General features: G+C 47.5%; 1 pseudogene; it reads right to left on the reverse strand.

Moving 5' to 3' along the window:
* Positions 1-240: 240 nt before the first annotated feature.
* LOC101645215 lies at positions 241-5,945 on the reverse strand (annotated as a pseudogene).
* Between the last annotated feature and the right edge of the window lie 763 nt (positions 5,946-6,708).

Genomic DNA, 6,708 nt, shown 5'->3' on the forward strand with positions numbered 1-6,708 from the left:
CCTAGTAAGGCATCAACCAAGTCCATATGGAAGAAGCACGCCAGTCCTTGTGAGCCAAGGACTGTAAATAATATAACCCAAATCCAAAGGAGGAAGTGGCATCAGCACTTAAAATGTGAACACCTGGTTTGCAGAAGGCGGTGGAGGACAGTGGAAGGCCAAAATTCATCTGCAGGGTCCACACATGGGGCAAACCTCAGGTGAATCCTCTCTGACTGTATCCAAGGGATATGACTAGCCTGGTTAGCCTACAGGGAGAAAGAGAGCATTGGAAAGGGGATCATGGCAGATGTTGTTAGGTTAAAATGCAACGCCCTATCATCTGATTTCCCTCTTGATCCCTTTTTAAGTGGTTTCGGTTTTTAATATACTCTGCTTTCCTTTGGATTGAGTTTTCTCTTGTTTTGTCGAGTCATTGTTGTTTGTTTGCGTTGCTGAACTTTTCTTTTTTCAAGGACCCTCGGCCACTTTATTCCCAACAACTGCGGGTGAGGGCACACCACCAGGGTCATCCGAGAGTCTGAAATCCATGGTGATGTCTCCACTGTGGGGCAGGAACTCCACAGCATAGGTGATGGTCTGTGGACCGCCCAGCGGTCCTCGGGGGTCCAGGATGGGACTGAAGAAGTACACGGCCTGCTTGCAATGGGGGTTCCAACAACAGTGCCCCTCTTCTCCTGCGGGCCTCAGGAGACCAGTGCTGACCGTGCTGTCTGGAGTGAGATGGTAGTCCATCCACAGCACTGCCCCGTGGCTCCTACCAGGCCTCCTCAGCTGGAGGGAGCCCACAGCCCGCACAGGCTGCTGGAGCACCGGCTGCTGAAAGTCAAAGGTTAGGATGTACTGGGGCTCCGAGAGGCCTCTGCAGGGGTACTCCCAGAGGGGGTGGGCTCGGCCTCCCGGCTCTCCCTGAAGTCCAGGGCACACTTGATCATGTCATTCATGATGTGTACATCGAAGCCTTCACAGTCCCCACAAGGGCTCCGGATCCGTTGGAGGTCCCTGAACTCCACGACCATGGCGTGCAGGGAGGTGCCCTGGGGCATCACCACTGCGCCCGGGGCCAGGTGCTGGTCCACGGCGGTCCAGACGTACCAGAAGTAGAGGTTGTGCTAGGGCAGCAGGCTGGTGGTGAAGAAGGGGCTCACCCAGCAGGAGGGAGACCTTTCTCCCCGTCAGGTCTGCAGACATCAGCCATTCAGGCCGCTTTTCTATGATGTTGATCTTCTCTTCCAGATGGTTCGCCTTGACGATCTTCCTCATCAGCTGGTAAGACGCTGCTGAACTTTCTATGGTGAACACCTGCTCTGCCCCCAGGTGCCGGGCCAGCACAGGGAGCAGGCTGCCATCGCCGGCACAGACAGATGCTGTCTGGCTTCAGCACCGTCCGCAGGGCCTGGACATACTGATCCGTCCTGTCTTGATCGTTGAGCTCCCCAAACCGAGGCCGGGTTCAGAGCAGGTGAGCCTGGCAGTCACAGATGGGGCGCACCTGGTGGAAGCTGGCACCTTGATTTTCGGGCCTGGGCCTCCGCAGGCTGAACCACACACAGTAGTCGTCATGGTGAGCCACCAGGCAGAGGGGTGAGCCCTGCACCACAGGCTCCTCTCGTGCCAGGAAGTACACACACTGCATCCAGTGGTCCCGCCACTGGAGCCCCTCTGGATCCGAATGTGCCCTGAAGGGGGCCATGGTGCACTTGACCTGCCCCTCGGGGTCCATCTCAATGTCCCAACAGGAGAGGACCACCTGGGAGCGGTCGGACAGCAGGGGGTGAAACTCCCGGCTATGACAGGCTGCCGAGCTACTGACCGGCCGGCTGAAGTCCACGCTGAACTTGGGGAGCACGTCGCTGAGGGCAGTGAAGTCTGCAGGCGACACCTGGTTCAGCTGCATGTCATAGACGGAGGGGGCACGGGGCACCTCTCCAGCTCCGCGGGGGGCACAATGACCCGCTCCCCAAGGCCGGTCTGCACACGGATGGGAAACAGCTTGTTCCATGACCACATCTTCCTGGACTCCACCAGCTGAGCAGAGCCGGTCGCTCGGTGAGGTGCTGCTTCACAGCTGTCCTGCACGGGGTGGCTGTGTGCGTGCTCACAGGAGGGCAAGGCCCCTTCCCCATCAGCTCCGTGTCGAACAGCTCTGTGACCAGGATGTTGGCGCGGCGCGGCATGCCACCCTCCGGCCCCACCGTGACCTCCGTAGAATGCTTGTCGATCATCTGAATCTTATCACGCAAGCCATTTCTCCCATCTCGGCCCCAGCACGGTCTGGACGCGGCCGGCGAGCGGAGGCGGGGCGTCACGGCGCCCTCCGTGGGAGGCGGGGGCGGGGGTGAACGTATTTTGTATGATTTTCTATATATGAAATCGGGATAGGTAGATCCACAGAGACTATACCTAGTTTGATTATTGCCTAAGGGCCTGACAGGGGAGGAAGGGGGAAATGAGGAACTAGCAAAAAGTATTCTGAACTTGATTGAGGTGGTGATTGCATACATATTCTTAATGTGATTGAAGGATTAAATTGTGTGATATGTGAAGTGTTTGCCAATTAAACTTTTTTTTTATTTTAATATTCCCGAGGGGTGGAGAAGGGGGTGCATGGTTTGGGTCCCTTGAAGTTACACTGCTGAACACACGATGGCGCTAATGCTACACCATAAATGCAGAAGCGGCCCGGAAGTGTAGCTGGTTTCTTAAGCTCTTCTGGGGCCTCTGCCTCATCCCACTTCTTTGCTGTGTTCACCTCAGACCCTCCTTTGCATCCAGCCAAACTTGATGCTTGTAATACTTGCCAGGAAGCTGTCCACCCAGAGCTGGGGTACTAGCTACCTGAAGTTGATCGTTACTTTGTTCTGTGATAGGTCAATCTTGTGTATTTCTCTAATCTGGGGGAGACAGATAGTTACCTAGATGTAAGATAGATCACACACACACACACTTTCTTACCTGCAGGTATTCTAACGTTTCTTTTTCATTTCATTGGGCCCTGCCTGTGAATCTATTCACTTACTCATTTCCTAAGAATTAAAACAAAACAAATAAGAACATCAAAGAAAATCTGCCAACCAAGCAAAGTATTACCCTTCTGCTAAATTGCTAAAGTGCCCCTGGTGACTCCTCTGCTTGAGGCCCGGGTTGCTGACCTGGAAGTTGAGAGGTTAGAATCCAGCATCCGCGGTGCAGCTGGAAGCTCTGGCCTCTGCGCCTGTGACGATCTCAGCCTTGGGAAGTCCATGGGACAGTGCTACTCCGGCTCACAACAGGGTCACATCGAGTTTGAACCGACTTAAGAGCAGGGGGCTCTGGTGCCTAAGTTATCAGACTCGTCACCAGTAAGGACATTTCGATGGAAGGCTTTACCAGCGTAGGCAACCAAAATAGATACTTGAGATGCACCACGTTTACATTCAAAGTTGACTGGGGCACTTGGAGAACAAAAATAAGTTGATTAGGAAACACCTTCATCCTAATAATTGAAAGTGAGTTCAAGGAGCAGATAATTCATGCAGTGTTTTAGAACAAAAAAGGGGAGAATGGTTTTCATGAAACTAAGTTGCTGTTTTTCTTCTGTAAAAAAAAAATAAGGCAAATATAGGGTCTCTCTAATATTTATTCTCTTTAAAATAATTGTATAATAAAATGTATTCATTTTAAGTGTGTGATCAAATGAGTTTTGGCAAAAGCTTATAGTAGGATAGTTCAGCACAGTAATCAAAATATTGGACATTTCCTCAGTGGGTAAATTTCATTGTGTGTCTTCTGGTCACTCCCCATCCTCCCGATCTGATTTCTCTTTGAGAATACTTGTGGTTGGCCTTCAATTCTGTATAGTGGGATTTACACGGCACATATCCTTCTGGAGCTGGCATCTTTTGCTCAGTGATGTTTCTGATATTCATCCAATCTTGAACGTATCAGCAGTTTCATATTTTTTTATGGCTCAGTTGTGTCCAATATATGAATCTCACATGATTTCTATTTATTCCCTTGTTGGACATTGGAACTATTTTGATTTTGGCTGGTGTTGCTAAGGCAACTATGAAAATTATTATATAAATATTTTTTCAGAAATGTCTTTAATATGTCTTTGCTTAATACCTCGGAGTGCAATTTCAGGATGGTGGTAGGTGTCTGTGCATACCAAACATTTTTCCAAAGGATTGAACAATTTCACGATGCTCATCAATAATTATAGAAGTTTCAATTGCTCCTTGCCAATTCTTGATAGGGTCAGTGTTGGGTAACCTTTGGACTGCAAGGGCAATGGTTCAAACCCACAAGCTGCTGCTCAGGAAAAAGCTGAGGCTATCTGCTCTCCTAACCACGGGCAAGCCTCGGAAGCCCTTTATTGGGTCAATATGAGTTGGAATCAATTCTATGGCAGTGGGTTTGGTTTAATGGCTTAAGTGTGTGTGCCTAGTGATAATTCTGTTTGGTTATAGTATTTAACTTCTAGATAATTATGAATTTCGAGTATTTTTTCATGAGCTTTTTGGCCATTTGTGGCTCTTTTGTGACATGTCTATTTAAGTGTTTTTGCTCATTTAAAAATTGAATTCATTTTCTTTGTTTTTATTGGAGGAGTTATTTACATAATCTAGATATATATTATTTGTCAGATATGCAAATTTAAAACTCTGGATTTACTTTTCATTTTTCCAATATTTTGTTTTAATGGAATTTAACTTCACTGAAGTCTAATTTTTCACATTTTTTTATACTCTTAGTGTGTGAGTGTGTGTTTTGTAAGAGTGACCCAGCCCAAGGTTGCCAGGATTTTTTTTCATTTACTTCCAGCAGATTTTTTATTTAATATTTATCTTTAGGTCTGTGCTATTCTGGGTAGTTCTCTTTTCCATAAACATTTTAGAAGTGGCTTTCCATTTCTATCAAGGGGATAATGCTGGTTTGACTTTACTGGGATTGAATTAAAAGGCTAACAAGTAGGCTTTTCAAAGTAGTTCGTTTATAAAGCCCATATCTTGCTAAGAACGACTCTTTTTCTAGCCATTGTCATTTCCTCCACATTGCCTTGTCTTAGAAAACTAAGTATAACATGGTCTTCAACCCGATCCGAATGTTCTTGGAAAACCCTGGAAGCCAGCCAATGCATTTGAAGCTGCTTTGCCTCAGGGTGGGGCTGGACTCTTCTTCCCAATCATTCAAATCTGAGGAAGAATTTTCTAACCTTAAAGGAAAAACAAAAAAATCAAACACCGTACACAGGAGTCTCTCTAAAATGAGACGGAGACGGCAGGAAGGGGCAAACTAGACAGAAGATGAGCGGGAGCCGTGCCGCTGGGAGAGAGGGGGCCAGGACGTTGTGTGGAGGGGGTTGGCACCAAGGTCATCTTAACCAAACACGTATGACATGTTCAAGGGGAAATGGGTTGCCTGTCAACGTTCAACAAAACTACAATTTTAAAAACTACATGTTGGTGCTGAGGATTTTCATAACGTTTTATAATGACTCTAATTTCCATTGTACTTTACTGTTTAGTTTTTAAATGCTTCCATAGAAGCTAGATTAATAGACAAAAGGCTGTTGTCATTGTCGTCAGTGCCATCAAGTCAGTTCCGACCCAGAGTGACCCGAGGCACCCAGGACAGAAACAGTGCCGGTCCTGCACCATCCTCACCGTTGCCCCTAGGTGTGAGCCCATGGTTGCGGCCACTGTCAGTCCGTCTGGTCGCGGGCCTCCCTCTTCTTCGCTGACCCTCTAAAGCGTTACCAAACATGATGTCCTTCTCCAGGGACTGGTCTCTCTTGACAATACGTCCAAACTATGGAGGGCCAAGTCTTGCCACCCTTGACGGCTCAGGACCACTCGGAGCCTACTTCCTTCAATACAGATCCGGCTGTCTTTTTAGCAGTCCGGGGGACTTTCAATATTCTTCTCCAGGCCCACAATGCAAACGCACCGACTCACCTTCATTCTTCCTAATTTAATGTCCAACTTTCCCATGCATATGATGCAATGGAGAATACTATGGCTTGGGTCGGTGCACATGGTCCTCAAATAACATCCTTGTTCTTTATTACTCTAAAACGGACGTGAGCACCAGATTTACCTAATGCAATATGTCTTTTGATTTTTTTGATTGCTGTGTCTTGCGTGGATCCAAGCAAGACAAAATTCTTGACAATGTCACCCTTTTCTCCATGTGTCATGATGTTACCTATTGGTCCAGTTGTGAGGATGGTAGTCCTCCTTAGAGTGAGTTGTAATCCATACTGAAAGCTACAATCCTTGATCTTCATCAGCAAGTGCTTCAAGTCCTCCTCACTGTCAGCAAGTAAGGTCGTATCATCACCATACTTCAGGTTGTTAATACGCTTCCCTCCAGTCCTGATACCACGCTCATCTTCATATAATCCAGCTTCTCTGATGATTTGCTCAGCATCCAGATTGAACAAGTATGATGAGAAGATACAACCCTGATGCAAAGGTCTCCCACCTGTGTGGACCATAATATACTGCGGATCACCTTGAGAAGAATGGGTATCCCGGAACAAGCGCATGGTGCTCCTTTGGAACTTGTACCTGGATCAAGAGGTAGCTGTGTGACCAGAACAAGGCAATACTGCATGGTGTAAAATCAGGAAAGACAAAAGGCTAGTTATTTTCAAATAGTCTATTCAAATGATTGAACATTGAAAACTCTGTTTCTTCATGTGTATTCCTCCTCCATCAGCCA

The sequence above is a fragment of the Echinops telfairi genome, unplaced genomic scaffold (genome assembly GCF_000313985.2).
Source record: "Echinops telfairi isolate 266 unplaced genomic scaffold, ASM31398v2 ScPeMD7_25;HRSCAF=90, whole genome shotgun sequence".
Taxonomy (NCBI): Eukaryota; Metazoa; Chordata; class Mammalia; order Afrosoricida; family Tenrecidae; genus Echinops; species Echinops telfairi.